The 19,230-nt window shown below is 39.3% G+C and overlaps 1 protein-coding gene and 1 non-coding gene across 3 annotated transcripts in view; one reads left to right on the forward strand and one right to left on the reverse strand.

Moving 5' to 3' along the window:
- TRIM24 (tripartite motif containing 24) overlaps positions 1-19,230 on the forward strand; it is a 127,025-nt gene that overhangs the window by 20,260 nt on the left and 87,535 nt on the right. The gene's annotated exons all lie outside the window — the stretch shown is intronic.
- On the reverse strand, positions 1,942-2,045 carry LOC112621973. The gene has a single exon (XR_003118891.1). It is a non-coding gene; the product is annotated as a small nucleolar RNA U13 (small nucleolar RNA).

The following is a 19,230-nucleotide window of genomic DNA, read 5'->3' on the forward strand; positions in this document are numbered from 1 at the left end:
CTGTTGCTGTGTATTGGAAATGTTGCTTGCTTTTGCTCTTTTTAAAGCAATGAAGCTATTAACATTCTTGTATTTCCTGCTGTTTATATATGTGAGTCCTGAGGTTTTGGTGTTTTGTTTTGTTTTGTTTTTAATACACCGTAAAGCAGAATTCCTGATCATAGAGAAGATGAACGCTCAAGTTAACTTTTACCGACTCTCATATACCCACCAGCAAGCAGTTCATGTGTGTTCCTGTTGGCTGAGATGTAGATGTTCACTAACATTTTGTATTATCAGTCTTTTTATTTTTTGGCAATCTTGTGGGTGTTTCCTGTTAACTTATTGGGATTTGAGAAGCTTTTCCTGAGTACCACTTAGGTTGAGCACTTTTCATATCCATCATTTGGATTTCAGCTATTGTGAAGCACTTGTTTGAGTCTCTCCTATTTTTTCTTTTTGTTGGGTTATTTAAACTTTTTTTTTTTCATTTTTAAAAATGTTATTTTTAAGACAGAGTTTCGCTCTTGTTGCCCAGGCTGGAGTGCAATGGCGCGATCTCGGCTCACTGCAACCTCTGACTCCCAGGTTCAAGCGATTCTCCTGCCTTAGCCTCCACGCCCGGCTAATTTTGTATTTTTAGTAGAGACGGACGGGGTTTCTCCATGTTGGTCAGGCTAGTCTCAAACTCCCGACCTCAGGTGATCCACCTGCCTTGGCCTCCCAAGTTATTACTATTTTTTTATGAGACTTGATCTTGCTGTGTTGTCCAGGCTGGTCTCAGGCTCCTGGGCTCAAGCAGTCCTTCTGCCTCAGCCTCCCAAATATCTGGGATGTCAAGTATGTGCCACCATGTCTGGCTATTTTAATTTTAATAGGAGTTATTTTATATTCTCGCTATCTTCTTCCATTCTATTTGCCTTTTTTATAGGGTCCTTTAGTTTTCGAATTTGAATTTTTGAATTGTATGAATCTCTGTGGTAAGTACTCTTGTTTTAAGAATCTTTCTGGGCCGGGCACGGTAGGTAGCTCACACCTGTAATCCCAGTACTGTGGGAGGATCACTTGAGCCCAGGAGTTTGAGACTAGTGTGGGCAACATAGGGAGACCTTGTCTCAAAAAAATAAATAAACAACAAAAAAAATAAACGAGCCAGGCATGGTGGCACAAGCCTGTGATCCCAACTACTTGAGAGGCTAATGTGGGAGGATGGCTTGGACCCAGGAGGACCCAGGGCTGCAGTGAGCCTTGATCATACCACAGCACTCCAGCCTGAGTGACAGAGCAAGACCCTGTCTCCAAAAAAAAAAAAATTCTTTTAAAAGCTCTATAGTTTTTCCTTCACATTTGGGTTTTCGTTTCATCCGCAGTTGATTTGTATGTATGGTGAGGTTGCAGTCCAGTTTCACTTTTTACCTGCTGTCCAAGCCCCATTAGTGGAAAATAGTACCATTCTTTTCCCAGTGCTCTACACCGCCGTGCTTATAAATTATGTATGCGTGAGTCTGTTTCTTTCTTAGCAGTCTGATTTCTCTTTCTCAGGCAGTTTTGATCTGTTGATATATTTGTTACTACCTGCACTAGGGCCACACTTTTTTTTTCCTTTTAGAGACAGGGTCTTGCTATGTTGCCCAATTTGGTCTTATACTCCTGACCTCAAGCTGTCCTCCTGTCTCGGTTGGTCTTGGGATTATAGGCATGAACCTCTGCCTGGCCCACATTCTCTTTACAATAGTTTTTGATAGCTGGCAAAGCAAGTCCTTATGTAACCCCTCACCAATACCTGTAATTATTTTTTGGAGGCATCTTCTAATTATTTTTTAGCTAGTTGAATTATCCCATCCATAAGAATCCACGTATCAGGTTTCACAAAAAACTTGATAGGCTATTAATTGGGATTATGAGAAATTGATAAATCAGTTTGGGGAGAATATTATTATGCTTCTTAATTTTTTTCCTTTAAGTCAGATGGGTAGCGTGCTAGCATCCTAACAAAGTTTGAAGGAGGCACATTGCACACATGTGCCTGAAAACCTGATCATCATGCTTATGAACCACAAAAGGATCTTATGCTTTCTTCAGTGACTTGGTAAGTATAATTATTCCCGTTGGGATTTGGTATGTCTTCTCTTAAAGTTTTTCTAGGTACTCGATAGGTTATGATGCTACTGTAAATAATACTCCATTTTAACTTCATTCTACCTTTTTGTTCCTGGTAAATATAAATACAAATGTGTGGGGGTTTTTTCCTTTTTATTATTTTTTGTAGCAATGGTGTCTCACTATGTTGCCCAGGTGGGTCTTAAACTCCTGGACTTAAGCGATCCTTTCACTTTGGCCTCCCAAAATGCTGAGAGCTTTTGGCCACCATGCCTGGCCTGAATATGTTTTATATCTTAATTTGTTTTTGTTTTTTTGAGCCATGGTCTCACTCTGTCATACAGGCTGAAGTACAGTGACACAATCATGGCTCACTGCAGCCTCAACCTCCTGGGCTCAAGTCATCTTCCCACCTCATCCTCTCGAGTAGCTGGGACTACAGGCATGTACCACTATGCTCAGCTAATTTTTGCACATTTTTGTGGAGGTGGGGGGGGGTCTCACTTTGTTGCCCAGGCTGGTCTCAAATCCCTATACTCCTCTGGCCTCAAATCCCTACACTCCTCTTGATCTCCCAAAGTGCTGGGATCCTAGGCATTAGCTTCTGTGCCCGGCCCCAAATGTGTTTAAAAAGTTTTTTTTCCAATAACTTTGTTAAATCTTTCTAGTTCTAGTAACTTCTCTGTAGCTTTGTTTGGCTTCTTTTGTATCTAATACTATCATCTGTGAATAATGACAATGTTTATTATTTCCAATCTTTATGCCTTTTATTTTTCTTGCTTTATCATGCTGCCTGAACTCTCCATTGGTGAATAAAAATCAAGCCAGTGGATATCTTTATCTTATTCCTGATCTCAGAAAGGAAGCTTCAACATTACACCATTAAATAGGAAGTTTGCTGTAGGATATTATGTAGATCTTTTATAAGTGTATAGATACTCCCATTGGTGAGGGAGGGATTCCTGCCCTAGGGTTATGAGGTTGGCCCAGTACATAACATCTGACACTGGACAGATGAAATTGACAACAGTTTATTAGTCACATAGACTTATATAGCCCTGGGGAGGACACTACATTGCCGGGGGGGCCACATGATGGTTGCACTTGGGATGGAGTGAACAAACAGGGACTTTAGGAGGTAGCCTTTTTATGTATTATCATGAAATCAGGGGTGCCCCTGGTTCCCACAGGAGACGATGGGATTGGCTTGTTTGAATAACTCTATAGGCTGGCAAGGAACTGAAACTCAATATTTAAGCATAAGCAGAAATTGTGCCTGGTTGCTTTGATAAAGAGTATTTGGTTAAGGGACCCTATCTGTGAAAGTAGAGTGGGAAGTAGAACTTGTGGTTAGGCTGTTCAAGGTCCTCCCAATTTTGCCAGAATCAAGGTAGTACCTAATATTGAACCTCAATTCTAGGCCATATACCTCCCCATTTATTTCCTAATATTCACAGAGGCGTGTGTGTGTGTGTGTGTGTGTGTGTGTGTCTGTGTCTTTTTTATCATAGATTTTTTTTTTTTTTGGAGACGGAGTTTCGCTCTTGTTGCCCAGGCTGGAGTGCAGTGGCGTGATCTCATCTCACTGCAGCCTCCGCCTCTCGGGTTCAAGTGATTCTCCTGCCTCAGCCTCCCAAGTAGCTGGGATTACAGGCATGCGCCACCACGCCTGGCTAATTTTGTGTTTTTAGTAGAGATGGGGTTTCACCATGTTGGTCAGACTGGTCTGGAACTCCTACCCTCAGAGTCCTGGGATTATAGGCATGAGCCACCACACCCGGCCTTAGATTTTTCTTTTAAATATACTTTTTCTTCTGTATCTAGTGAAAGCATAATTTTTCCTTTAATCTGTTAGGTGGTGAGTTCTAAGAATTGATTTTCTAATAGAAAATAACCTTACTTTCCTAGGCAGAAGTCTACTTAGTGCTGTAGGATTTGGTTTGCTAATACTTTGTTTATTGCTTTTATGTTTATGAATTACCTTAGCCTGTGGTTTTTCTTCGTAATACTTCCCTTATGAGTTTTCTTGTAGAGTTAGGCGAACTTCATAAAATGGATTACAGTGTGCTACTTACTTCATTTCTCTGAAGGAATTTGTGTAAGATTGAAATTAAAGTATTTCTTGAATATATGGTAGCAGTCAGGGACTGGGCCTTTCTTTGTGGGAAGATTTTAACTCTGGATTCAGTTTTCTTAAAGGTTTATCTACAGGACTCTTCTAACTCTGGATTCAGTTTTCTTAAAGGTTTATCTACAGGACTCTTCTACTTGAGAGACTATGGTAGACAGTTTCTTTTTTTCTAGGAATTTGTACATTTTATATAAATTTTCAATTTTATTGATACAGTTAGTTGATACTAACCTTGGTAATTCTTTGTGTCATCTAAAGTTATGAAATTTTCTTTTTCATTTCTGGTGCTGATTTTATATTTTATATTTATATTTCTTTTTATAAGATTTATATTTCTTTCTCTTTCCTCAATATGGATTTTCAATTTTACTGGTTTCTTTGAAAAAATACATTAATAGTTCTATTTCATTTTATTAATTTTCTTCTATTTGGGTATATTTTACTATGCCTTGTCAAAGTTTTGAGTACTTTTTTTTTTAACAGTAAAATATAACAAAATGTACTACTTTAATCATATTGAAATATATAATTCTGTGGTATTAAGTACATTCATAGTGTTCTGTAACTTTCACTACTGTTTCCAGAACTTTTTCATCATCCTGAGCAGAACTACTTTTTTTTTTTTTTTAATTATACTTTACAATGTGCAGGTTTGTTACATATGTATACATGCGTCATGTTGGTTTGCTGCACCCATTAACTTGTCATTTATATTAGGTATTTCTCTTAATGCTATCCCTCCCCCATCCCCTCATCCCACGACAGGCCCCGGTGATGTTCCCCACCCTGTGTCCAGGTGTTCTCATTGATCAGTTCCCACCTATGAGTGAGAACATGGGGTGTTTGGTTTTCTGTCCTTGTGGTTTTTTACTCAGAATTAAGGTTTCCAGCTTCATCCATGTCCCTACAAAGGACATGAACTCATCCTTTTCTTAATGGCTGCAAAGTATTCCATGGTGTATATGTGCCACATTTTCTTAATCCAGTCTATCATTGATGGACATTTGGGTTGGTTCCAAGTCTTTGCTATTGTGAATAGTGCCACAATAAACATACGTGTGTGTGTGTCTTTATGGTAGCGTGATTTATACTCCTTTGGGTATATACCCAGTAATGGGATGACTGGGTCAAATGGTATTTCTAGTTCTAGATCCTTGAGGAATCTCCACACTGTCTTCCACAATGGTTGAACTAGTTTACACTCCCACCCACAGTGTAAAAGCGTTCCTGTTTCTCTGCATCCTCTCCAGCACCTGTTGTTTCCTGACTTTTTAATGATTGTCATTCTAACTGGTGTGAGATGGTATCTCATTGTGGTTTTGATTTGTATTTCTTTGATGACCAGTGACAATGAACATTTTTCATGTGTCTGTTGGCTGCATAAATGTTTTCTTTTGAAAAGTGTCTGTTCATATCCTTTGCCCACTTTTTGATGGGGTTTGATTTTTTTCTTGTAAATTTAAGTTCTTTGTAGATTCTGGATATTAGCCCTTTGTCAGATGGGTAGATTGCAAAAATTTTCTCCCATTCTGTAGGTTGCCTGTTCACTCTGATGGCAGTTTCTTTTGCTGAGCAGAAGTTCTTTAGTTTAATTAGATCCCATTTGTCTATTTTGGCTTTTGTTGCCATTGCTTTTGGTGTTTTAGTCATGAAGTCCTTGCCCATGTCTTTGTCCTGAATGGTATTGCCTAGGTTTTTTTCTAGGGTATTTACAGTTTTAGGTCTAAGATTTAAGTCTGTAATCCATCTTGAATTAATTTTTGTGTAAGGTATAAGGAAGGGATCGAGTTTCAGCTTTCTATGTATGGCTAGCCAGTTTTCCAGCACTGTTTATTGAATAGGGAATCCTTTCCCCATTTCTTGTTTTTGTCAGGTTTGTCAAAGATCAGATGGTTGTAGATGTGTAATGTTATTTCTGAGGCCTCTGTTCTGTTCCACTGGTCTATATCTCTGTTTTGGTACCAGTACCATGCTGTTTTGGTTACCGTAGCCTTGTAGTAGTATAGTTTGAAGTCAGGTAGTGTGATGTCTCCAGCTTTGTTCTTTTTGCTTAGGATTGTCTTGTCAATGCAGGCGCTTTTTTGGTTCCATATGAACTTTAAAGTAGTTTTTTCCAGTTCTGTGAAGAAAGTCATTGGTAACTTGATGGGGATGGCATTGAATCTATAAATTACCTTGGGCAGTATGGCCATTTTCACAATATTGATTCTTCCTATCCATGAGCATGGAATGTTCTTCCATTTGTTTGTGTCCTCTTTTGTTTCATTGAGCACTGGTTTGTAGTTCTCCTTGAAGAGGTCCTTCATATCCCTTTTAAGTTGGATTCCTATTCTCTTTGAAGCAATTGTGAATGGGAGTTCACTCATGATTTGGCGCTCTGTTTGTCTGTTATTGGTGTATAAGAATGCTTGTGATTTTTGCACATTGATTTTGTATCCTGAGACTTTGCTGAAGTTGCTTATCAGTTTAAAGAGATTTGGGGCTGAGACGATGGAGTTTTCTAAGTATACAATCATGTCATCTGCAAACAGGGACAATTTGACTTCCTCTTTTCCTAATTGAATACCCTTTATTTCTTTCTCTTCCCTGATTGCCGTGGCCAGAACTTCCAACACTATGTTGAATAGGAGTGGTGAGAGGGGGCATCCCTGTCTTGTGCCAGTTTTCAAAGGGGATGCTTCCAGTTTTTGCCCATTCAGTATGATAATGGCTGTGGGTTTGTCATAAATAAATACATTCCATCATTTATTATTTTGAGATACATTCCATCAATACCGAATTTATTGAGAGTTTTTAGCATGAAGGACTGTTGAATTTTGTCAAAGGCCTTTTCTGCATCTATTAAGATAATCATGTGGTTTTTGTCTTTGGTTCTGTTTATGTGATGGATTACGTTTATCGCTATGCATATGTTGAACCAGCCTTGTATCCGAGGGATGAAGCCGACTTGATCTTGGTGGATAAGCTTTTTGATGTGCTGCTGGATTCAGTTTGCCAGTATTTTATTGAGGATTTTCGCATTGATGTTCATCAGGGATATTGGTCTAAAATTCTCTTTTTTTGCTGTGTCTCTGCCAGGCTTTAGTATCAGTATGATGCTGGCCTTATAAAATGAGTTAGGGAGGATTCCCTCTTTTTCTATTGATTGGAATAGTTTCAGATGCAGTGGTACCAGCTCCTTTTTGTACCTCTGGTAAAATTTGGCTGTGAATCCATCTGGTCCTGGACTTTTTTTGGTTGGTAGGCTATTAATTATTGCCTCAACTTAAGAGCCTGTTATTGGTCTATTCAGGGATTCAACTTCTTCCTGGTTTAGTCTCGGGAGGGTGCATGTGTCCAGGAATTTATTCATTTCTTCTAGATTTTCTAGCTTATTTGCTTAGAGGTGTTTATAGTATTCCCTGATAGTAGTTTGTATTTCTGTGGGATCAGTGGTGATATCCGCTTTATCATTTTTTTATTGCATCTATTTGATTCTTCTCTCTTTTCTTGTTAGTCTTGCTAGCGGTCTATTTTGTTGATCTTTTCAAAAAACCAGCTCCTGGATTCATTGATTTTTTTTTTTTTTTAAGGGTTTTTTGTGTCTCTGTCTCCTTCAGTTCTGCTCTGATCTTAGTTATTTCTTGCCTTCTGCTAGCTTTTGAATTTGTTTGCTCTTGCTTCTCTAGTTCCTTTAATTGTGATGTTAGGGTGTTGATTTTAGGTCTTTCCTGCTTTCTCTTGTGGGCATTTAGTGCTATAAATTTCCCTGTACACACTGCTTTAAATGTGTCCCAGAGATTCTGGTACGTTGTGTCTTTGTTCTCATTGGTTTCAAAGAACATCTTTATTTCTGCCTTCATTTCGTTATGTACCCAGTAGTCATTCAGGAGCAGGTTTTTCAGTTTCCATGTAGTTGTGTGGTTTTGAGTGAGTTTCTTAATCCTGAGTTCTAGTTTGATTGCACTGTGGTCTGAGAGACAGTTTGTTGTGATTTCTGTTCTTTTACATTTGCTGAGGAGTGCTTTACTTCCAACTATGTGGTCAATTTTGGAATAAGTGTGATGTGGTACTGAGAAGAATGTATATTCTGTTGATTTGGGGTGGAGAGTTCTGTAGATGTCTATTAGGTCTGCTTGGTGCAGAGCTGAGGTCTTGGATATGCTTGTTAACCTTCTGTCTCATTGATCTGTCTAATATTGACAGTGGAGTGTTAAATTCTCCCTTTATTATTGTGTGGGAGTCTAAGTTTCTTTGTAGGTCTCTAAGGACTTGCTTTGTGAATCTGGGTGCTCCTGTATTGGATGCATATATATTTAGCATAGTTAGCTCTTCTTGTTGAATTGATCCCTTTACCATTATGTAATGACCTTCTTCTCTTTTGATCTTTGTTGGTTTAAAGTCTGTTTAATCAGAGACTAGGATTGCAACCCCTGCTTTTTTTTTTGCTTTCTATTTGCTTGGTAGATCTTCCTCCATCCCTTTATTTTGAGCCTATGTGTGTCTCTGCTTGTGAGATGGGTCTCCTGATTATAGCACACTGATGGGTCTTGACTCTTTATCCAATTTGCCTGTCTGTGTCTTTTAATTGGGGCATTTAGCCCATTTACATTTAAGGTTAATATTGTTATGTGTGAATTTGATCCTGTCATTATGATGTTAGCTGGTTATTTTGCCCGTTAGTTGATGCAGTTTCTTCCTAGTATCAATGGTCATTAGAATTTGGCATGTTTTTGCAGTGGCTGGTACTGGTTGTTCCTTTCCATGTTTAGTGTTTTCTTTAGGAGCTCTTGTAAGGCAGGCCTGGTGGTGACAAAATCTCTCAGCATTTGCTTGTTTGTAAGGGATTTTATTTCTCCTTCACCTATGAAGCTTAGTTTGACTGGATATGAAATTCTGGGTTGAAAATTCTTTTCTTTAAGAGTGTTGAATATTGGCCCCCACTCTCTTCTGGCTTATAGAGTTTCTGCCAAGAGATCCGCTGTTAGTCTGATGGGGTTCCCTTTGTGGGTAACCTGACCTTTTTCTCTGGCTGTCCTTAACATTTTTTTCCTTCATTTCAACCTTGGTGAATCTGATAATTATGTGTCTTGGGGTTGCTCTTCTCGAGGAGTATCTTTGTGGTGTTCTCTGTATTTCCTGAATTTGAATGTTGGCCTGCCTTGCTAGGTTGGGGAAGTTCTACTGGATAATATCCTGAAGAGTGTTTTCCAGCTTAGTTCCATTCTCCCCATCACTTTCAGGTACACCAGTCAAACGTAGATTTGGTCTTTTCACATAGTCGCATGTTTCTTGGAGGCTTTGTTCGTTTCTTTTTACTTTTTTCTCTAAATTTCTCTTCTCGTTTCATTTCATTAATTTGATCATCCATCACTGATACCCTTTCTTCCACTTGATCGAATCAGCTACTGAAGCTTGTGCATGCATCACGTAGTTCTCGTGCCGTGGTTTTCAGCTCCATCAGGTCATTTAAGGTCTTCTCTACACTGTTTATTCTAGTTAGCCATTCGTCTAATCTTTTTTCAAGGTTTTTAGCTTCCTTGAGATGGGTTCGAACATCCTCCTTTAGCTCGGAGAAGTTTGTTATTACCGACCTTCTGAAGCCTACTTCTGTCAACTCGTCAAAGTCATTCTCCGTCCAGCTTTGTTCTTTTGCTGGTGAGGAGCTGCGATCTTTGGAGGAGAAGAGGCGCTCTGATTCTTAGAATTTTCAGCTTTTTTGAGCAGAACTTCTTTACCCATTAAGCAAGAATTCCTCCCTATTGCCCCTTCCTCCTAGCCACTTGTAACCTCTTTTCTACTTTCACAAATAGAACTTTTTATTTGCCACAATTAGAAAACAGATTATTAGACTGTGGTTCATATCCATCAGCTCATTCAACTTTAGCATGTGTCTCATCCCCAGTGGCTTTTCCAGAACTGCTACCTTCACTATGAAGCTCCATGAGTTTTTACAATTCAAACCTGGGGTTCTTCAGCATTTTTACTTTTCTACTGAAGACATCTTGGAGAGGATAAATAGATTGGCAAGCCTTTTCTGTGTCTTTTCCAGTGCTATCCAGAATCAATGTATTGACCACATCTTTCACGTCATTTGTCTGTACCTCTTAGGTCATGATTTCCAGTATCTTCTTCTGGATTTGGCAGAACTGCTGGTGCAGAGCATAAGAGATCTTCGGTATCTGATTGTTGGTTTTTTCATAAAACCAACACAGAACAGATGAAACAAATAATCATCAGTAGTAGTCTTGATGTCAACATGAGCTTCAATCATGGTCTGCCATTTTTTGACCATGGAACACATTTTGTCACGGAGTAAGACCCGTGCCATGGAAGTTAAATCAGGCAGCTTTTGGCCTGAACATTTTTGGTAATCAACTTGAATTTTCTAAATGCAACTTCATCATTCTGCAAGTCAACAAGACTCACTTCAAACACATAACCCTTGAGACTGTCAGATGCAATTTTTGTTCCTTGAGTTCTGATAACTAGTGTCTTTCCGATATTTCTTGGACATAGCAGGAGTTTTCACATCATAACAATCTTTCTAAGAAAATGGATCAAATACCTTCTTGGCTGCCTTTGCTGCCTTTTGTAAGGCACTTGTTCTTGACAGTCGCTATCGTGCTGCTCCTCTTTCCTTCTGTCCTTGTGAGTTTTCCTGTTCTAGAACCTCATACAAATAGAATTATACAGTATTTGTCCTTTTCTGGTCTGACCAATTTCCTTTAGCATAACGTTTTCAAGTTTTATCTATAATTTAGCACGTATATCAGATTTCACTTATGGGTAAGTAATACTCCATTGTAAGGGTATAGCACATTTGATTTACACATTGGTCTTTTAGTGAATATTTAGGCTGTCCACTCTTTAGCTCTTATGAATAATACTGCTATGAACGTTGATGTCCAAGTATCTGTTAGTCCCTGTTTTCAGTTCTTTTTGGGTGTGTAGGAGTAGAATGACTGTTAGCTTTTTGGTGCACTACCAAACTGTTTACCATAGCAGCTCCACCATTTTGCATCGTGTCAGCAATGCACAAGAGTTCTAATTTCTCCACATCCTGCATAACATTTATTTTTCCTTTAATTTTTTGGATGAAAGCCATCCCCAGTGGGTGTGAAGTGATAAATCTCATTGTGGTTTTGATTTGCATTTCCCAAATGATGTTGAAAATCGTTTCATGTGCTTGTTGGTTACTGTTTTTTTTAATCTTCTTTGGAGAAATGTCGGATAGGCACAGTGGCTCAACACTTATAATCCCAGCTATTTGGGAGTCTGAGGTGGAAGGATCACTTGAGCCCAGGAGTTCAAGACCAGACTGAGCAACATAGGGAGACCCTATCTCTACAAAAATAAAAGTAAAAAAATTTAGCCAGGCATGGTGGTATGTGCCTGTAGTCCCAGCTACTCAGGAGGCTGAGGCAGGAGGAACACTTGAGCGCAGGAGGTAGAGGCTGCAGTGAGCTGTGATTGTATCACTGTTCTCCAGCCTGGGCAACAGGATAAGACTCTGTCTCAAAGAAAAGAAATGTCTATTCAAGTTCTTTACCTATTTTTGAATTTTTGTTGTAAAAGTTTATATATTCTGGATACTAAGCACTTATAAGATACATGATTTGCAAATATTTTCTCCCATTCTTTGGATTGTCTTTTTACCCTCTTGATAATGTCCTTTGATGTACTGTAGTTTTAATTTTGGTGAAGGGGATATCCTGCGAAGTAGCAGAGTAGGAATCTCTAGGAGTTAATCCTTAACATTGAAACAACCAGTAAGCTGGAAAAAATGACCAGAATCAACTTTCAGTCTGTGGAGCCAGGGGAGTGCTTGATGAAGGGAGAGGCTACTGCTCTTGCAGAATAGTTTGGGGAAAGTCTCAAATGGACTGTGCCAGCCATCAAGAAGCAAAAATAAGCCATCCCTTACAAGTTGGAAAATTACAGTTCTAAAGTTACCACAGTAACAATATCTGAGTTTATCCTGCTTGGAGCTTATTGAGCATCTTGCATGCATGGATTCATGTTCTTCATCAAATTTAGGAAGTTTTTGGGTATTAATTATTCCATATGTCGTTTGCCTCTTTCTCTTCTAGGACTTGTTTCAATGGTTTTCCATAGGTGCCTTAGGTGCTGTTAATTTTTTCTTTATTTCTTTCATTTTAATCTTCAGACTGGATAATTTCAATTTTTTTATCTTCAAGTTTGCTGATTCTTCTGCCTGCTCAAATCTACCATTGCACTGCTGTATGAATTTTTCATTTAACTCTTAGGCTTTTCAGCTTCAGAATTTCTTTTTGGTTCTTTTCTGTAATGTGTGTCTCTTTACTGACATTCCCTTTTGTTCATACACTCTTCTGATATGCTTTAGCTCTTTGAGCATAGTTTCTTTTGCATCATTGAGCATATTTGAGACAGTTGATTTAACATCTTTGACTAGTAGTTTTACTGTCTGGGCTGTCCCAGGGATAGTTTTCTGTCAAATTATTTTTTTCTTATAAACCAGTTATGTGCTTTCTATGATTTATAATTTGTTTGTTGAGAACCAAACAATTTAAGTATTATAATGTGGTGGTAACTCTGGAAAACAGATTCTCCTTCTACTCAGGGATTTATTTTGTTGTTTGTTGAGGTCTAAAGTTGTCTATTAGCGTAGTGACTTTTCCAAGCAATTTTTGTGAAGTCTTTGTTCCTTGTTATATGTGTTACTGAAGTTTCTGTCCCATTATCTCTGTATCTGCTTGCAGCATCTCGGATATTTTAAAATGTCTAGATTTTTAAAAAATAGTGTGCATTCCTTTTTAAATGTTCTGACAAATGTCACCAGAGAAGCCGCCCTAAGCCTAAGGGGGTCACATGTAGCCAACCGTCTCTGCTGATCCTCAGGGAACTGCCATACCAATTAAATCACACCCCAAAATTTTAGAGCACAAAGTCTTTACTGTTCACTATAGCAACAGTGAGCCACTTTAAGAATGCTGTCCCCATGTTGCAGCAGGACTATGGAATGGGTCATGGTAGCTGGTTTATGCATGCCAGTCTCTTACCAAAGATAAGACAGTCACGTTGATAATACCAATAACCTTATCACAGCTGTCTAAAATAGGCATTATTTCCCAATAGTCTAATACAAGTCCATCTTCCATTTTTCCCCTTTTCCCAAAAATGCCCTTTATATCTGTTTATTATTGTTATTATTATTATTATTTTGGAGATGGAGTTTCGCTGTTGTTGCCCAGGCTGGAGTGCAATGGCGTGATCTCAGCTCACTGGAAACTCCGCCTCCTGGGTTCAAGCAATTATCTCGCCTCAGCCTCCCAAGTAGCTGGGATTACAGGCGCTCGCCATCACGCCAAGCTAATTTTTGTATTTTTAGCAGAGACAAGGCTTCACCATGTTGGCCAGTCTGGTCTCAAACTCCTGACCTCAGGTAATCTGCCCGCTTCCACCTCCCAAAGTGCTGGGATTACAGGCGTGAGCCACCAAGCCTGGTGTTATTATTTTTTAAATAGAGACAGGGTCTCACTGTGTTGCCCAGGCTGCTCTTGAACAGCTGTCCTCTAGTGACCCTCCCGCCTTGGCCTCTCAAAGTATTAGGATTACAGGCGTGAGCCACCACACCTGGCCATGTTTTTCTTAATCTGGAATTACTTCTGTGATTAATATGAGTGGTGACTCGCGCCTGTAATCCCAGCACTTTGAGAGGTTGAGGCAGGAGGACCACTTGATGGCAAGAGTTCAAAACCAGCCTGGGCAACATAGCAAGACCCCATCTGTATTTTAAAAAAGAAAAAAAGAAGAAACAACAACAAAAAGAAAGAAGTTAAATCTTACAATAAGGAGTGTGTCAACTACAACTATACCAATATAGCTGTTTTTCACCTATCAGGCAAAAATCCAAGTGTTTGTTAACGTACTCTATTTGAGACTTTGAGAAACTGGATATTGTTATACATTTCCAATAAGTGCATTTGGTTGTTTCTAACAAAATTGCAGGTTCTTTTCTCCTTTGACCCACAAACCCACTTCTAAGAATTTATTTTAAGGGTACATCTGCCACTAGTAAAGTGACATGTAGACAGAGTTATTCATTGAGTCATCATTGTAATAGCAGAAGATGGAAAATAAGCTGTAAAAAAGACTGAGGTACATACAATGTGGGGGGAAAAAGAATGCAGGTAGATCTGTATTTACTGTTTTGGAGTGATCACCAGGATGTATTGTTAAGTGAAAACAACAACAACAAAAAGCTGCAGTACAGTGTTTTTTGCAAGAAGAACTTCTAGGAAAAAGGGAAGAAAACACCCAGATACCAGAAAACACGGCTTAATAAAAATGATTATTTATAGGGAAGGTGAAGTAGGGCAAATGGATTTGAGTGATAAAGATGGAAGAGAAATTTGCTATACTTATTTAATACAGTTTTTTACTTTTGAACCCATGTAAATGTTTTACATGTTCAAAAATAAGTTTATATCTAAACAAAAAGTAAACTCTAAAAGTAGTGAATCTACAAAATATATCAAACTGACAACATAGTGGCATATTGTGGGATTTTATTATTGATTCTGACAGTCTTTCAACTAATGCATCTTAGTCTTTAACAATATTTCTGCTGGATTTAGTATTCTAGTTAGGCAATTTTTGCACTTGGAAGACAGCCTTCTACTGTCTTCTGACTTATGTTGTAGCTGACAAGAAGTAGGCTAACAGTCCTACTTTTGTCTTTTTTCATGATAATTCATCCTTTTTTCTTTGTATTTAAGGCTTCTCTTTGTCTTTGATTTCTGCAGTTTTAGGATGACATATTTGTTTTCTTTATTTTTTTTTTTACAGTGATAGGGTCTCATTGTGTTGCCCAGGCTAGTCTCAAACTCCTGGCCTCAAGCAATCCTCCTGCTTCAGCCTCCCAAAATGTTGCGATTACAGGCATGAGCCACCATGTCCAGTCTAGTGTGATATATTTAGATTCTTTTTTTTTTTTTTTTTGAGACGGAGTCTCACTCTGTCGCCCAGGCTGGAGTGCAGTGGCTGGATCTCAGCTCACTGCAAGCTCCGCCTCCCAGGTTTACGCCATTCTCCTGCCTCAGCCTCCCGAGTAGCTGGGACTACAGGCGCCCGCCACCTCGCCCGGCTAGTTTTTTGTATTTTTTAGTAGAGACGGGGTTTCACTGGGTTAGCCAGGATGGTCTCGATCTGCTGACCTCGTGATCCACCCGTCTCGGCCTCCCAAAGTGCTGGGATTACAGGCTTGAGCCACCGTGCCCAGCCGTTAGTTTCTTTTTATTCTACTTGGAAGTCATTGGACTTGGGAAACTTGTAGGCTCTGTTACTTCACTTCTACAAAATCCTTGCCCATTTTGTTTTCTCTCAGTCCATCCTTTTGAGACTCTGATTAAATGCTTGTTATATAATCTGTATGTATATGTCTGTTTTTGGACTCTATTCTGATTCATTGTTGGTATTTCTCTCCTTTCTGGAATACCACTCTGTTTGAATTACTGTAGCTCTATCCATAGTAAATCTTGAAATCAAGGAGCATAAGTCCTCCAAATTGGGTATTTTTTGAATCGTTATTGCTATTCTCTGTCTTTTGCATTTTCATTAAATTTTAGTGTCAGTTTGTCAGTTACTACAAAAAGATACCCTGCTGGGATTTTAATTGGGATTGCATTGAATCTTGAGGTCAATTTGGAGACATGGAAAATCTCGACCGTATTGAGTCTACCAATCTAATAATGTTTTTAATGTCTCTATTTAAGTCTTCTTTAATCTTCATTTTGTGGTTTTTACTATATATGTCCTGCATATCTTTTGTTAATATTACCCCTATTTTCTGTAGCTTTTTTTGGGGAATGCTTTAGGACTTTTCACTTATACAATCACATCACCTGTGAATATAATTCTTTCTTTCCAATCTGGATTTTTTTTTTTTTTTTATTGTGTCTTTTTGCACTCACTAAAACAGTTCTGAATAGAAGTGCTAAGAGTGCACATCCTTACCTTCTTCCCAGTGACAGCAGAAAGGATTCTGTATTTCATCATTAAATATATATTAGCTGTAGGTTTTTCAGAGATGGTCTTTATCAGGTTGAAGAAGTTTCCATCTGTTCTTAGGTTCTTGAAAGTTTGTTGTGGATAGGTGAATTTTTCAGATTTTTTCCCCCTTTTTGAATTGTATTTTCTTTAGTAGAGATGAGATCTCACTATGTTGCCCAGACTGGTCTTGCAACTCCAGGCCTCTGGTGATCCTCCTGGCTCAGCCTCGCAAAGCACTGAATGTGGCATTAGCCACTGTGCCCAGCCAAAATTTTCAGATTTTTTTCCCAGATATATTGAGATGATCAAATATGGCTTTTCTCCCTTATTTTATTAACATAATAAATTATTTGAATGCTCATCCAACCTTGTATTTCAGGAATAAACCCTACCTAATCATGATGTATATGTATTTCTAGGTTTGATTTTCTAGTGTTCTGTTAATGATTTTTTTGTTAATTATAAGAGAGATTGGTCTATAATTTTCTTTTCTTGTAATGACTATCCGATTTTAGTATCAGGGTAATACTGGCCTCATAAAATAAGGTTGGAATTACCTCTTTTCTGAAGGAGTTTGTTTAGGGATGGTCTTATCTTCTTTAAATGTTGAATATAATTCACCAGTGGAGCCCTTTGGATCTAGACTTTTCTTCGTGGGAAGGTTTTTTGTTTGTTTGGTTTGGTTGGATTTTTTTTGTAGAGAAGGTTTTTTTTTTTTTTTTTTTTTTTTGTAGAGAAGGCTGGTCTTGAAATCCTGGGCTCAAGCAATCCTCCCACCATGCCTGGTTTTCAGTCACAAATTCAATTTTTTTTTTCTTTTTCTTTTTTTTTGAGAAAGAGTCTTGCTCTGTCACCCAGGCTGGAGGACAGTAGTTTGAACTCGGCTCACTGCAACCTCCACCTCCCAGATTCAGTCTCCCTGCCTCTGCCTCCTAAGTAGCTAGGATTCAGGTGCCTACCACCACGTCCAGCTAAGTTTTGTATTTTTAGTAGAGACAGGGTTTCACCATGTTGGCCAGGCTGGTCTTGAACTCCTGACCTCAGGTGATCTGTCTGCCTCGGCCTTCCAAAGTGCTAGGATTACATGTGTGAACCACCACGCCCAGCCTGTTGATTGGCTTTGGAGACAGTGTCTGGCTTTGTCACCCAGGCTGGAGTGCAGTGGTGCAATCTCAGCTCACTGCAACCTCTGCCTCCAGGGCTTAAGCCGTCCTCCCACCTCAGCCTCCCAAGTAGCTGGGACTACAGGCACACGCCACCATACCTGGCTAATTTTTTATTTTTATTTTTGTAGAAATGGGGTTTCACCATGTTATCCAGGCTGGTCTTGAACTTCTGAGTTCAAGTGATCTGCCCGCCTCGGCCATCTAAAGTGCATAAGCCTCTGTGCCTGACTCTGTGTGGTTTTTTAATTTTTATTTTTACTTATTTATTCATGTATTTTTTGAGACAGGGTCACCCTCTGTCACCCAGGCTGGGGTGCAGTGATGCAATCTCACCTCACTGCAACCTCCACCTCCCGGGCTCAAGCCATCCTCCCACTTCAGCTTCTTGATCCTGTCATTCAACTCACTTGAGTAATTGGGACCACAATCACATGCCACCACACCTGGCTAATTTTTGTTATTTTTTTTTATTTTTTTGAGATGGAGTCTCACTCTGTTGCCCAGGCTGGAGTTCAGTGGTGCGATCTTGGCTTACTGCAGCCTCTCTCCCTCCTGGGTTCAAGCGATCCTCCTGCCTCAGCCTCCTGAGTAGCTGGCATTACAGGCATCTGTCGTCATGCCAGGCTAATTTTTGTATTTTTAGTAGCGACAGGGTTTAACCATGTTGGCCAGGCTGGTCTGGAACTCTTGAGCTCAAGTGATCCTCCCACTTTGGCCTCCCAAAGTACTGGGGTTATAGGCATGGCCCCTGTGCCCGGCCCCCTGTGTCGGTTTAGTTATAAATTTATTTACACATGTTTTATTTTCCTGTATATGTTATATCTTGTGAATATCTCGTGCATGCTTAAAGAATGTGCCTTCTGCTCACATTGTTTTTTCTTTCTCTTTCTCTTTCTCTTTCTCTTTCTCTTTCTCTTTCTTTTCTTTTCTTTTTTTTTTTCCCCGAGATAGAGTTTCGCCCAGACTGGAGTGCAGTGGTATGATCTCAGCTCACTGCAACCTCTGCCTCCTGGCTTCAAGCAGTTCTCCCTCCTCCTCCCGAGTAGCTGGGATTACAGGCATGCGCCACCATGCCTGGCTAATTTTGTACTTTTAGTAGAGACAGGGTTTGACCAGGCTGGTCTTCAGCTCCTGACCTCAGGTGATCCTTCTGCCTTGGCCTCCCAAAGTGTTGGGATTTCAGGCGTGAGCCACCACGCCTGGCCTGCTCAGATTGTTTTTTTAAATGTCAGTTGGATCAGGTTTGATTCTTTTGTTCAAGTCTTCTATATGTTTACTGATTTTTCTGTCTACTGCTCCATTGATTTCTGAGAGGGGAGAGTTGAAATCAACAAATGGAATGTGGATTTGTCGGTTTTTTTTTTTTTTAACTGTATCAATTTCTACATTGTTTTTTCAGAAGCTCTGTTAATTAGATGCATATGCATTTAGGATTATGTCTTGATGAGTTAACCCCTTTATCATTACTCAATGTTCTCACTTTATCTCTTGTAAATAGTCCTTGTTCTGAAGTCTGCTTTGAGAGCATTATTAAGTCCTCCTGGTTTCATATTATGAAGGATGTTCACTGTGTACTAGTTACCATTTTAGCTCACTATATCTTGGGCTGCATTTTTACTACTTGCCTGAGTCCAGTGAGTCAAAACATTCATAAGCAGAACAACTTACATGAAGCCCAGTTTTATTACCCACAGATGGGCAGCAAGGGACAGGAGAAGCCTAGCATTCATTGCAAATCAGTCCCTCAAGGCTTGGGAAAGCTGCCCAGAGTGGATAGTCTGTGGACCACAGCTAGGGGACCCAGGAAAGAAGGTTTATGTCCCAAGGGCAACATGATTC

The sequence above is a fragment of the Theropithecus gelada genome, chromosome 3 (genome assembly GCF_003255815.1).
Source record: "Theropithecus gelada isolate Dixy chromosome 3, Tgel_1.0, whole genome shotgun sequence".
NCBI classification, from domain to species: domain Eukaryota; kingdom Metazoa; phylum Chordata; class Mammalia; order Primates; family Cercopithecidae; genus Theropithecus; species Theropithecus gelada.